Source organism: Stegodyphus dumicola, chromosome 10 (assembly GCF_044657685.1).
Source record: "Stegodyphus dumicola isolate Sdum_Otavi_A_Nest chromosome 10, ASM4465768v1".
Lineage (NCBI taxonomy): Eukaryota > Metazoa > Arthropoda > Arachnida > Araneae > Eresidae > Stegodyphus > Stegodyphus dumicola.
In genome coordinates, this window is record NC_140777.1 from 182048492 (window position 1) to 182063995 (window position 15504).

The following is a 15504-nucleotide window of genomic DNA, read 5'->3' on the forward strand; positions in this document are numbered from 1 at the left end:
CGCCTAAATTGCTCAATAAATTTGCAAAGCAATTAAAAAAAAAAAAAAAAAAATGGTTAAGGTGCGGGTTGCGAGAATTTTTGAACTTTTACTTCCTTGTACGAAGTGAAAAAGGAAGTATTGTAATAGCGAAAAATTTCGGGTATCATATTTCAAAGAGCAGAATAAAGGACTTTTTTCCCCCCAAAAAATTCTAAAACTAATTTAAAATGATTTCTGAGGAGAATTTTTCGTGGCGTCTGCGCATACGTAGACGTCTAGAAATTAGAGGACGTCTGTCTTAGAAGGTCATTCTTCTAACTACCTAGTAAAAGCCCTTCCGAATTATTACAACGCAAAAAACCGTTGCCAGTCCATTGCAGTTATGCTTCCGGTAAATATAAATATAATGAAAGAAATATAATGAAATAATAAAGAAAAGAAACAAAGTATAATAAAAGAAAGTTTAGCAGAAATTAAAACAAGTTACATTACCTTCTACATTAAGAAAACGAATATTTCTGGAATCCGCTAGTTCTCTAGGAATATTTCCATTCAAGTTTTTACAGATAAATAGTCAATATAAATAAATAAAAATATGAAAGCTTTCAGATTTTACAGTGCGCCCAAAGGGGCGTTTTTTTAACGTTCTGCGTATTACCTTTATTATTTATTAAATATCATGTTCTTCGCACTTAAATCATAAAATTCAGTTCAACAGCAATATCGCAAAATAATTTTAAAATGAGCCTATCTTTATAATTTTCGAATACACAGTCTCGCGCGCTAGAGATAAAAACGTTTCCTCTTTCCCTACACTGTTGCCGTTGCTCGCTTTGAAATCGCTGAGTTTGTTAACCAAAAATTCGTTGCAGTGTTACAATTTCTTTAAATATAACACAGGGCGATAATATTGGGTGCTAACAATTTGAAAAGTGAACCGACATTTATAGTGAATCAACGCAAAATGCCAAATCAAAATTAATAGGCCTTCTGGGCTAACGCTCTTTAGACTTAAAATCCTTACAAAAAAAAAAAAAAAAAACTTAAATTGCAACTCATATTTTATTTATTTACTTATTTTTATTTCCGCGTCAGATAAACACATCAGATTTCTGGATACTTTGTTTGGGAGGGAGGAAACTAAGCTCGAGGGGGTTGGAGGACAACAAAACTCCTCCTCCGCTATTTTTCCCATGCCCAGGATAAGCAAAATAAATGACTCTCAAACATCCTTCTGTCAGGGAAGTGCAAAATTATCGTCTGAAATCCCCCTGCATTGTAAAAGTTAAATAAAGAAAAAAAGGACCTCAACGGTTAGTTAATGTTGCGATATCTCTGCCCTCTAGCGAGAGGGAGGGAAGATTTTTAGACCCTGCGAAAGATTGATGAGATCGGTAACAAGGTAGAACGGTCCAGTTTTCCCAATCCCAGTTTCTTCGCTATCGTTTGTCTCTGTCAGGGATTTGGAACTGATCCCCCCCTGCTTTATCCACATGGTGTAAGAATTCGAACGCGTATGTTTATTTCATAGGGGAACTGTCCGTCTTGGAAAAAGGAAGGCTTGGAATTTTTTTTTTCCCCACTTAGATTTTGCCTTATTTCCATATCTGGCTTAGGCAACTTTATGCAATGAAGAAATACTTGGAAAATTTGTCGTGCTTTTTTAAAAGTACCTCGTCCAAGCTGTAGAATATGCAAGACACTTCTTAAAATATCCAGGTTAAATCTTCGCATGAAACAAGGATTTGTATCCACGACCTGAATCTTCCAGATTTCGGGTTTTGCACTAATTTGTCAATACGCTGCCCTTAATAAAAAATATTAATATAAAAAATCTCAAAGTTTTCAGATTTTATATTGTTTCTAAAAGGGCGTTTTGTGTGTTACCTTTATTTATTAAGTATCATGTTCTTTGTACTCAAAACACATAAAAATCAATTCAACGGCAATATCACAAAATACGGAAAAACGGCAAAACAGCATATCATTAGAATTTCCGATACACAATCTCGCGCACTTACCTCGCATTTAGGCATAACACCGTAGGGAAATGTTTTGTGTTCCTAAATATTAAATTTAGTTAAATTCGGGGAGAAATTTACGGAGAAATTCAAAAATTTATCTTTGCATATTTTTTTTCAGTTTATGCCAAGAATAATTCACTTGGCGAACTTCTTTATTTATAGCAACCTATTTTGAGTCCAAAGGGATTTGAGTCCCGAAGGACTATTACTTTCGTTTTGGCATTTTGCGTCGGCCTCCTGTAAAAGTCGGTTCACTTTTCAAACTGTTGCCACAAAATGTTAGAGTCCTGCATTATATTTCAAGAAATTAAATAATGAAAAATCTGCATATATGTATGTATATTTCTCGTATTGTGATAAAACTGCGGTATCTAGAGCCATCCAATTTTGAATGACGTAATCCTACTGCAAATATGGACATTTGAAATTTGTTTTATTTGTAAAACTTTAACGAATTTTTGAGTAACAAACTCAACGATTTCAAAGCGAGCCATGGCAACACTCTACGGAGGAAAAAACTTTTTTATCTTCAGCGCGTCGAACTGTGGATCGGAAATTCTAAAGATAGGCTCATTTTGAAATTGTTTTGCGACATTGCTATTGAACTAAATTTTTTGGTTTAAGTGCAAAGAAACATGATATTGAAGAAATAAAGGTAACACACAAAACGTTAAAAAAACGCCCCCTTGGAAGTAATTTAAAATCTGAAACATTTCAGATTTCCAGCCCCCACAGTAAACGAGGGAGAAAAAAAAGGCACGGTTCATATTTTCAAGTAATTTTAACAAAGTGCGTAAATCACATTTGGCGTTATTATGGCTTATAACAAATATGCCAAATTTCAAACGCGCCAGTATGTAAATTCACGTATATCTTAGGAAACTTTGAATAAAAAGACTAATTCTTTGCAGGTATGCCTAGAAATACGTCTACTTTAAGATGAAAAATTTTATAGGTTATAATTCAAATTTTTTTCAAAAAATTTATAAAATTATTTAAGAATATAAACTTAAAAAATAAAATGTAAAAAATGTGCGAATTATATTTGGATTAAGCCTAAATTTCGAATTCTGGAAGAAGGAACCAAGTAAACTTTATTAAAAAAGATACTAATAAATATTGTTACGAATTTGGTATTTAAAAAGCTAATGTTAGTTCAATTATAAATTAAATGGTTTTATTTCTCGCGCAGTGCAGCGCGTGACGAATATTAAAAGAAAGCTAAGCCGGAAAATTGAAAATACAAGAGCGCGTGCATTAAATAAATAAATATCTCTTTTTGATTTCGAGAAAGTACTGGAAAATTCTAGCGCGTGATTTTAAAATCTTATAAAAGGAGGAAAACATCTCAGTTTGTAGTAGTTGCTTACTTTGTTGTTGTTTAAAAAAAACTACTGTTGTTGATTGTAGCGAATTCGTGGATTAGCGTTCTTTAGCTGTTTTGAATTACGTTCTATTGGACATTTGAGTAGTTAAAAGAAAACTACTGTGAGATATTGTAATACTGCGTGATAATTTGAGAAAATTTAAGCATTTTTGTTGTGATAATAATAAATTTTTGTTCATTTTTTTTTCATCGGACTTGTGCATTCATTTCATAACGAACCCGTACGCACGCAACAATTTTTGGTGTCAGGAGTGGGGTTTGAATGCCAATAACAAGAGCGATGGAAGAACAATTGAGACAGCTCATTAGTGCTTTTGCTGCATTCCAAGAAAAGATGGAAGCTGGCCAAGCATCATTTAAGGAAGAAATGAAATTGGGCCAGGAATCCGTTAAGGAAGAAATGAAATTGGGCCAGGAATCCGTTAAGGACGAAATGAAAGCCGTTCAAGCTGGTCAAGAAGAAATGAAAAGAGAAATTACTTGCATAATAGAAAATAAATTTGAAGCTATGGAAGGCAGAATTGACGCAGTTGAAAATAAAGTTGGACATATTGAAGAAAGAGTTTCTTCGGTGAAAGAAGAAATAGAAGAAAGAGTTTCTTCTGTAAAAGAACAAATTGATGAGAGAGTTTCTGCAGTTGCCAAAGAAATGGATACTTTAAAGAAATTCGTAGCGTCGGCAGGGAGCAGGAGTGATGATTTTAAATTCTTACCAATGCCTGCTCGTCCACCTCTGAAGCTATCCACATATGATGGGAAGACCTCCTGGCAGGTGTATAAGACACAATTTTCTATCGTGGCGGATGCGAATGGATGGGATTCCCAAGCTAAGGCCTGTCATCTCGCCGCTTCTCTAAGAGCCGACGCAGCGGATATCCTTCAGACTCTTCCCGAAAACAAAAGGTTAGATTTCGAAGCTCTGTCCGGCGCCTTGGAGTTGCGCTTTGGGGAGAAGTGTTTAAAAGACTACAGCAGGCTCCAATTAAAATCTCGTCAACAGAAGCCTACCGAAACACTTCAGGAGCTCGCCGCGGATGTTGAAAGGCTGTCCCATCTCGCCTTTTCGGAATGCCCGACAGAAACAAGGGAAATCCTGTCCTTGCAATACTTTATCGACGGCATCCGAGAAATACAGAAAGCTCTACGAATGGCGGATGTAAAAGATTTAAAAAGTGCTCTAGTGTACGCCATGAAATTTGAGGCAGCCCAGCAAGCCACTCGTCGAGACGGCCACCCAGTCAGAGCTGCTCAAGTCCAGGAGCCAGGGGATCAAGTCACCGCTCGACTTGACGATTTAACTAGACAACTGAACGCCTTGAGACGGAATATTGGTGAGAAGAAACCGACCGTTAAGTGCTGGAACTGCGGTGCTGAAGGACACATACGACGAAACTGCAAAACACCCCAGGGTACTGATGTTAAGACCGCTTCTAACAAGCAGCAGGGAAACTAATTAGTGGCCATCTCGCGGGGCGGAGTTTGCCAGATAATGAAAAGCCCCCGTTTAAAGCGCTTCAGATTTCTGCAGTGAGAGGCGGCAGTAATGGAATTTTCATAATAGGACATATTAATGGAGTTCCGTGCAATATGACTATAGATACAGGAGCCAACGTCACCATCATCCGAAAAGATTTGGCTCAACAACTAGGAAACAAACTTATCTGGACGCCGCCCTGCGTTACCCTCCAGACTGTGTCCGGTGAAAAGATCGACATCGACGGAAAAGTAAATGTTAACATCACGTTTGGAAGTGCCGCTTACCATCACACGGCATATGTAGCAGAGATCACTGATTCTTGCATACTCGGATTGGACTTTCTAAGGAAATACAATTTTTCCTTGGATTTTAAAAATAACGAATTGCATTCTACATCTGAGGACATAGCGTTATTTCTCGTTAATGATGAAGAAGTTAAATCTGTCCATAAAATCATAGCACAAGACTATATTACAATACCGGCAAGAACAGAAATTTTACTTCCTGGATCCATAGCCGAAAATAGAAATTTCCGCTACGGCATCATAGAATATCCCAATAACTGTAATATCCCAAAAGGAGTATTAGTAGCCTCAACACTCGTCGACCTATCCAGAACGGTTATCCCGGTGAGAGTCGCCAATGTAACTGAAAAGTCGAGAGTTATTAAGAAAGGTGAAGTGGTTGCAACATGTACTCCAGTAACCAGCGTTGAAAAAAAGAGTAACATCCCAGAATCCGTGTCCTCAGAGAGCATTACATCGGAGTTATTGCAGAATGCACAATTAAACGATAAAGAGAAAAATGCTGCCGATCGCGTCATTAAAGATCTTCAAGTTGTTTTCTCCCGCTCGTCTTCTGACGTGGGTCGAACTAGTTTGACACAACATAGAATAGATACTGGCGATCATCCCCCGATCAAGCAACATCCAAGACGTCTACCGTTTGCTAAACAGGAAGAGGTGCGAACACTGTTAAAAGATATGGAAGAAGGCGATGTCATCGAGCCTTCAGCGAGTCCATGGGCATCTCCCATCGTTCTCGTCAGAAAGAAAGACGGCTCAACAAGATTTTGCGTTGACTATCGCCGGTTGAATGAGGTTACGAAGAAAGACAGTTACTCTCTTCCTAGAATTGATGACATTCTAGACACTCTTTCTGGAAGCAAGTGGTTCTCAACACTTGATTTAAAGAGTGGGTATTGGCAGGTAGAAATCCATCCTGATGACCGAGGAAAGACGGCATTTACTACGGGACAAGGACTTTGGCAGTTCAAAGTGATGCCGTTTGGACTGTGTAATGCGCCGGCAACATTCGAACGTCTTATGGAGACTGTTTTGAAAGGCCTTTCTTACGAAGCCTGTCTGATATACCTGGACGATATCATCATCGTCGGAAAGAGTTTTGAAGAGCATCTAGAAAATCTTAGAAAGGTGCTTCAGAAATTGAAAGAGGCCAATCTGAAGCTGACTCCCGCTAAATGCAAATTGTTTCGAAAGGAAGTGACTTACCTGGGACATGTCATCTCTGCAGAAGGTGTGCGCACGGATCCTGAAAAGGTATCAGCGGTTAAATCCTGGACGCGTCCCGAAAATGTCCATCAGCTGAGAAGCTTCCTAGGGCTTTGCACCTACTATAGGAGATTCGTGAAGAACTTTTCTTCCATCGCAAGACCACTTCACAAGCTGACAGAGAGCAAGCAAAGATTCTTGTGGACAAAGGAATGCGAGGATGCATTTAACAACTTAAAGGAAGCTTTAACATCTGCTCCAATCCTGACGTATCCTCAGCTCGACAGACCATTTATTCTCGACACCGACGCGAGCAATGAAAGTGTCGGTGCTGTTTTGTCCCAAGAAATAGACGGCCAAGAACGTGTAGTAGCTTACTGGAGCAAGTGCCTGTCTAAACCTGAGAGGAATTACTGTGTCACAAGGAAAGAGTTGCTCGCCATTGTCAAAGCTGTAGAACATTTCCATCATTATCTATACGGGAGAAAATTCCTCCTCCGCACGGACCATGCCTCATTGGCCTGGCTTTTAAATTTCAAAAATCCTGAGGGTCAAATAGCCAGGTGGATACAGAGACTCCAAGAATATGACATCACTATCCGTCATCGTAAGGGATCATCACACGGAAACGCCGACGCCCTGTCTAGAAGACCTTGCCAAGAAAACTGCCGATATTGTTCCAGGGTGGAAGCGAAATACGAACTGCTGATTCCGGTCGCAAGACAAATTACAACATCAACATCGGCTGATCGAGACCCGTGGAGTGATGATGAAGTCAGGAAAGACCAGCTGGAAGACCGCGACATTAAACCCATACTTGATTTAATAGAGTCATCAAACAGAAAACCTACATGGCAGGACATTTCTATGTGTAGTCCTACAACAAAACAATACTGGGCACTCTGGGATTCACTTCACATTCGAAACGGCGTCTTATACCGGAAATTCGAGTCGGATGATGGGAAGACGTTCCGATGGCAACTGATACTTCCAAGATCCCGGATTCCTGATGTCCTCAAAGAACTACATAACAGTCCTACAGGAGGTCACTTTGGAATTATGAAGACCTTACAGAGAGTTCGTGAGCGCTTTTACTGGAATAATGCAAAGAATGACGTGCAAAAGTGGTGCCGATCTTGCGATGCCTGTGCAGGTCGGAAAGGACCGAGGAAACGCAGCCGAGGCAGACTGCAACGTTACAACGTAGGTGCGCCTTTTGAACGTATCGCCTTTGACATCCTGGGACCTCTGCCACGAACTGCTGATGGCAACAAATACATACTCGTTGTCATTGATTACTTCACCAAGTGGCCTGAAGCTTATCCTATTCCTGATCAAGAGGCAGTCACAGTAGCTGAGGTAATGATACAGCACTGGATTTCCAGGTTCGGAGTGCCTCTTCAGTTACATTCCGATCAGGGAAGGAATTTTGCCTCGGCAGTAATCAAAGAACTATGCAAACTACTTGGCATTGACAAAACTCAAACGACGCCATTGCATCCCCAGTCGGACGGCATGGTAGAGAGGTTCAATCGAACCATCCTTAATAACCTCTCATTAGTGGTTTCCAGAAACCAACAGGACTGGGACAAGAAATTACCACTCTTTTTACTGGCTTACCGCAGTGCTGTCCACGAGACTACCGGCTATTCTCCATCACAGATGCTCTTCGGTCTTGACCTTCGTCTGCCTTGTGATCTATTGTTTGGCCGCCCTCCGGATGCTCCTTCATCGTCTGAGGAATATATTCAAGATCTCCAGGCCCGGTTTGAAGTGATGCACAATTTTGCACGAGAGCGAGTCAACTTGGCGACGGAGAAGATGAAGACCCGATACGACACAAGAGCTACTGAACATCAATTCCACGAAGGAGACAAGGTGTGGTTGTGGAACCCGATTCAACGAAAAGGACTGTCACCTAAATTACAGTCACCTTCGGATGGTCCATATACAGTGCTGAACACGAATGACGTCGTGGTTCGGATCCGTGAGTCTTCGAACTCTTACGACAGGTTAGCTCGTTACTATGGCCATAGTACATAATGTAAATAATTGTAAATAGTATAAGACCTTTATGTTTATAAATCCTTTTTGTTTATAAATGTGTATTTGATTTGATTTGTATTTAGTATTTGATTTGCATTTAGTATTTGATTTGTATTTAGTATTTGATTTGTATTTAGTATTTGTTTTGTATTTAGTATTTGATAGCATTTGATTTGTTTTATTTATTGCATTTATTGTTCATGTTGTTTATTACTGTAATGTAATGCTTATTAATGCATTCATGCCACAGTTGTAAGTTTTGCTTCCTGTCCAGGGATTGTACTGCCCGGGACGTGCAGTCCTTGGGAAGGGGGCAGTGTTACGAATTTGGTATTTAAAAAGCTAATGTTAGTTCAATTATAAATTAAATGGTTTTATTTCTCGCGCAGTGCAGCGCGTGACGAATATTAAAAGAAAGCTAAGCCGGAAAATTGAAAATACAAGAGCGCGTGCATTAAATAAATAAATATCTCTTTTTGATTTCGAGAAAGTACTGGAAAATTCTAGCGCGTGATTTTAAAATCTTATAAAAGGAGGAAAACATCTCAGTTTGTAGTAGTTGCTTAGTTTGTTGTTGTTTAAAAAAAACTACTGTTGTTGATTGTAGCGAATTCGTGGATTAGCGTTCTTTAGCTGTTTTGAATTACGTTCTATTGGACATTTGAGTAGTTAAAAGAAAACTACTGTGAGATATTGTAATACTGCGTGATAATTTGAGAAAATTTAAGCATTTTTGTTGTGATAATAATAAATTTTTGTTCATTTTTTTTTCATCGGACTTGTGCATTCATTTCATAACGAACCCGTACGCACGCAACAATATATTTCAAGTTCAATTATCATGGAGGAGCTAAAATTTTGAGACCTAATTCTTTTAAAAGTACTCGTGCGATTTTTACAAAACTTGGCACTTTGGCATAATTTGAGTCGTAGAATCGGAATATGGGGGGAAATGGCACCTCATTGCAGAAAAAGTCCGATTTTGTAGTTATGTTACAAAATACCTATATTAGAAGAATGCTCTATATAAATCTAATATATATACCTTAAGTGGCGCTTTCGAGACATGAAAAACGCAAGTTTAATTTCGTCAATCGGCCAAAAGGGAGCGGGTAGAACTGGAGATATAGATCTGTCCTCCCCTTTTTTTGCGCAGTATCTGTATACATCTAACTAATAACAGTTAGCTCCTTACGAGCTCACTACATTAAATAAATATAATAGTATTGTAAAGAATCTTGTGATAATTAACCAATTTTAAAATTTAAGTTTTGATTATTACTTCTCTTTTCCGTATTTCTCTGCAGAGTCCAAATTAGCACTGTATGTATTTAAGAGAAAGCTTTTGGCAATCGCGTGTTGATGTCACTATCTTCGACAGCTCTACTTAAAAGTGATGTTCCGGTTTAAAATACGCGCAGGTAAAGTACCTCGGCAAGCTTTGTCTTATTATAGTCTTAGATTACGTAATCAGAGTTTGAATTTAATTAGCTGTTATGTTAATCTGAACATCCATAACTGAAATTTAGTGGCGGCAGCCTTGATAAGGAATTAGTTCTGTTTCCGCGTTTTTCAAAATTCTTCCTGTACCCGAGAAATCGGAGAATACAATACCCCTCTCACAGCTCCTCAGATGTCATGATGATTCATTAAGAAGAGTTGGGCAGTTTCTTTGTGAATAAGTTAGTCTTCGTTAGATTGAAGACGTGTCTTACTTTAGGCTCCTCTTGAAAGCTTAAGTTTCATTCCATTTGTAATTCTGCTACAATATTAGCAGTTATTTTCACATCTTATATTAATCCATATGAATGTTTTAGACATTATTGGAACTAAAAGGAAAAAAAAAAAAACCTTAGCCCTTTATAAAGGTTATCAGTATCAAATTCAGAATAAAAATAAGGAAAATGTAGTTTATTGGATTTGCATAAATGAAGGAATTAAAAGCTGCAAAAGCGCAATTAATACCAAAGAAGTCGTCGTTTTAGAAGAAAGAACGTCGTTTTAGAATGAATATTTATTCTGAAAGATTTTATTATAACTCACATTTATCCAGAATTTTGGAAGAATATTGTTTTTTACTTTGGGAAACAATCTTTTAGTTCATTGCCAAAAATCACTGCAGAGTTTGAACATCTTTCTCTCCTTTTAAATACAATATTATATTCATTCATGCAAAGATCTGAGATCGTAAATATTTTCGATTATTTCTTTTGAAAATTCTTCTTTTTAAATTAAAAAACTGTTTGCTTTCCTACCTTTTGGGAGAGGCCATGATTCACTCCGCCCCCACTATACAACCCCTTTAAAAAAGGGGTTGTGAAGATTGATGATTTCGCGGAAACAGGAATAATTTGACAACCGCGGAACCAGGATTATTCAGAGATCCGTGGTTCGATTCCCGACGAAGGCGATTGCTCATTTTTTCATCTCTCTCCGGCTTTTCCAATCAATCCTAATGTCTCTACAGTGGCGCCCAAACTGAAAGGGTGTTGGATGATGATTTTCCTCACCCAGGATTTGGCGATTGGGTCCCCTAAAAATCCCAGTCGCCCTTTAAAAGGGGGAGTATATAAGGTATTTCTCCTGCCTTCCTAGCGTGCCTTCGCGGTGTAGTGGTTCTGCACGCTGGGCCGGTATTTCCGAGGTCCGTGGTTCGATACCCGGCAAAGGAGATTGCTCATTTTTCATCTTTCTTACTTTAAAAAAAATACCTTATGTCTCAACAAAGAACTATCAAAACTGCTAAAATTTTTGGAGACCCCCTGCTGCAGGTCCCTAGTTTAAGAAACCCTGCCCTATATGATAGTTAAAGAGAATGTATACAAGGAATCTTTTTTCACGCGCATTTCTCTTGAAATCTCCCTCAGGAAATAGATACTCGTCAGCTTGATTTGCTTAGCTACAACACTTTTACTTTCTATAAAAGTAATGCCCTTTTAAAAAGTCACTTCCCATAGACGACAAGGACGATCGCATTGATTTGCATACAAGTCTCGCTCTTCCTATTCAGGCGGGAGAATGGACCGGCTTAGTGGTAGCGCATCCCTCCAAATGGGTTTCAAAGCACTACCATAACAACATCGTCCAACAATCTTCGAAACATTCAAAGCGAGGGCATCGCATTTGAATAGGGACCAATTTGCGCCCCCCATTAAGGGGGCCAGGGGTTTAAATTTGTGTCACCTTTTCCCTGGGTAATCCAATCACAGGCGGACACGTTTGCGGATAAGAGCGGAAGACGTGGGTGAGAAGGGTTGCATTGTTGATATGTGCTAACGCCAGGTTGCAGGTTTGGCGACGTAATCACCTGTTTCGGCTAGATTAAATTTTCTTGACCAATGTATTTTGAAATTTTATACAGAAATACCTGAAGGTACACGATATATGGGGCAAAGCGGTAAACCGCAGTCTAATAAATATACAGGGCTAATAAATATACCGCAGTCATAAATATACAGTTCGTAATAAATATACAGGGCTTAAAAAAAAAAGACTTGTTTATAAGAAAAACAGGCGAATAAAATAGGCTAAAAGAGGACAGTTCTATTATCTTCTATTGATTGACGAAATTTAATTTGCGCTTTTTCATGCCTAGAAAGCAGGATATATATTAAATTCATGTATAATATTGTTCTAACAACATAAGTATTTTGTCACAGAATCTGATTTTTTTTTTTCTGAAATGACATAGCGATTCTTTAGATATTTCGATTTTATGAATAAACCATGCCTAAATATTAAATTTTGCAGTTTTAGGTGAGAAACGTACCGAGATACTTAAAAATTTATCTTGGCGCACTTTTTTGAATTTGCGCCAAGACTAATACATTTGCCGAATTCCTTAATTGATGGCAATCAATTTTCCTTTCCTTTTCTTTATGCATGGCGGAAAAAAAGGTGTCTCATTCATTCTTGAGTTTGCTAATCAAAAATTCGTTAAAGTTTTTACAAAATATGAAATCGATAATAAAACAAATTCCAAATTTTGGCTTCCAGATGCTCAAATTCGCAGTAGGATGACGTCATTGAAAACTGGATGGCTCTAGGTACCGTTACTCTAGGTTTTTATTACAATGTCAGAAACATACATACATTTATGCATATTCTTCATTATTCAATTTCTTCAAATATAATATAGGGCCATAATATTTGGTGTACACAGTTTGAACACAGTATTTACACAGTTTGAAAAGTGAAACGGCTATTCAGAGAGATTCGACACAAAATAGCAAAACGAAAACAATACTCCCTCAGGGACAAAGCCCATTTGAACTAAAAGCTAAAATCAGAGGTATTAATTGAAAACAGTGAAAACACTAATTTATTCTCTCATTTCTCCGAGTGGCCACAGTCTCGCACCCTGGAAGTAAAAATCTGCTTTATTTTGAGAAGTGTTGCCACTGCTCGCTTTCAAATGGTAGAGTTTGTTAATAAACAATTACTAAGTTTCTAAGTAAACTTTAATTCAATGAAATAAAAATAGCATTGCCAAACATTAAATACATTATTTCCAATTCCAAAAATTCGTGAGAAGTCGTTTCGACTCCTCCCATCTTCGTACGACTTTAACCAGCCCAGATATTAATTAAAAACTCCGAAAGCACTCATTTTCGCATTTATTTTTCCGAATGGCAACAGTGCTTTATTTTCATGGTTAAAAGTATTGCCACTGCTCGCTTTCATATCGTAGAATTTGTTAATGAAAAATTTGTAAGTTTTACAAAATCTATATATATAAAGAAAAATATTTGTGTGTTTATTCGCGTTATTGATTTCTGATCAATTATGATCAATATTTTGTCACATTGAATGGACTAAAATTGAATATAGGTGACCAAAATCATTAAAAACAGCGTGCCATGGTTGCTGATCTAATGAGAAAGAATTGTTTTATTTTTCTATGGGAATTTTTTTACGTGGGTTTCATATCGCATCAGGTTGAAAATGCACGACTATGAATCGTATTTTTTGCATTGTTATTAGAGAAGGATTAAAACGGTATCGTTTTCTCTGTTGTTAGATACATTACTCCGAATCTAACTTAACTGGCATCGGATACGTTCGCTAGTTTAAAATAAATGCCAAGAAGATAAATGCTGTATTATTCGCTTCTCTTTCTTTCAGTCAAAAAAAAAAAAAAAAAAAAAAAAGAAGAAGAAGAAGAAGAAGCGTTTTAATATTATTTTTCCTCCTTTCCCCTCTATTGCATTTAGTTTCTCGTCCAATTGTTCGATTCAAAATTGAGTTTTAAATTTCTTGGGAATCACAATCTTTCTGCCACATACAATTCACTTAAAAAAGGAGGAGGAGGGACAAGGTACAAAAAAAAAAAAAAAAAAAAAAAAAAAAAAAAAAAAAAAAAAAAAAGACCGGATAGAATGCGTTACTTTCTTTGTATTATTTCTTAAGCAAGCAAGCGAATCGAAAACAAATTTCAATTTTTTCACATCCGATAAGAACTGAAAGGTTGTTATTTGTGATGGACATTAGCTCCGCCCTATTTCTCTGTTTTTAGTTTACACGTTTTTACAACATTCTTTTCACTCCTGCTTTGCTAGGCGTGGTACATTCTTAAAGATAGACTTTCACAATTTTTTTTTGACATGTAATGCATGCTTTTAACCTACTTTTTTATAACCATTTCAAATTTTATTTTCGACACTTTTTGTCTTGTGTAATAAATTGATTTTCAGAGAATCTATTGAACAATCAATAAAAATGCGTCCAATAATCATCTTCTTTAACACTGAGAAGCTTGCAGTTCCAGAGTGTAAGATGACTATTTAAATAAGATAATCGAAACTGAAGTATGTGTGTGTATTGAGAATACGGCAAAGCACACTAGGGCTATCTGCCTAAGGGGAGGGATGCCCTCGTGAATGACTTTCTAAGGGAAACTGGCTTGTATACACGTTACACATGGGGAAAACCACGAAAACGCCAATGCAGCCAGCCCGTTCGAGGGATTCGAACCTCGGACCGAACTACCAGTGTTCAGCGATTTTACCGCTCGGCCGCTGGTGGGCCCCCCGAAACTGAAGTAATTAAATGTGTTAAAAACATCTTCATATGTATGAGAACTTCTCATTTTCCTTCGCCAGAGATTTTAGTTTCGCACTTTTAGGAAGAGTTATACAGCAAACTGCAGAAAACGGATTAAAAAAAATATCTGATCTGGAAACCACATGATTTCTTTCTGCTTTCCTATTAAAATACACACATTTCTTTCGTGCATTTCACTTAAATTTATTTCCTCAAATTTTATATATTTCTCTCTTTCTTTTATATATTCAATTAATTCAGTTCTAACTTCGCGGCAAAGCAAAAATACATAAAAAATAAGAACATCTTCATTAAATACCGATAAAATCCAAAACACCAAATACAGTTTAAAAACAGTTAAAGTCTAAGAGTTTCAAATATTAACAAATGGCGGCATCGTTAGGCTTAGCATCACCACAAACTTTTCAGTTGTTGATAGATAATTCTACAACTATTGCATGCAGAGTAACTAAAGACATGAAAAGCTTAACCGGAACATAATAACAAAATTCAATCAGTTAAGCAAAAAATGCAAATGCTAAATTTCTTATTCGCACTTATTCTTTTTCATCCTTGTATTCTCTTAGGAATATCTTCTCATACAATAAATTAATTGTCACTTCCCATGCTCTTCTTAAAGACCTTAATAATAAAGGTGTTGATGTTATCTTTTCTCATGTACGTGGCCACACTGGCAATCTAGGAAATGAAAGAGCTGATTGGTTGGCAAAACAAGCTACACATCTTCAAGTAATTATTCCAATGATACTTCCCAAGTCATTTTACAAGAACGAAAGTAGGGATGATACAATACTCGCGTGGAATGAATTATAAACACTTTTTCTGCAATTTTGAAGTTACTCACTTTCTAACTGGACATGGTAAATTCAATTCATATCTGAAGAGATTTAGATTATCTAGTACAGACTTGTGTTCATGCAGAAGGACGAAAAGAACTCATTTCTAGGTTAAACTCTGTGAATATTACATTTCCTCCACCTCTTCACGTATTTGTCCAACATAAAATGGCTTTCT

The 15504-nt window shown here is 37.3% G+C and overlaps 1 protein-coding gene across 5 annotated transcripts in view; it reads right to left on the reverse strand.

Annotated features, from left to right (window-relative positions):
- Positions 1–15504, reverse strand: part of LOC118184781 (homeobox protein Meis1-like) — a 279835-nt gene that overhangs the window by 107220 nt on the left and 157111 nt on the right. The gene's annotated exons all lie outside the window — the stretch shown is intronic.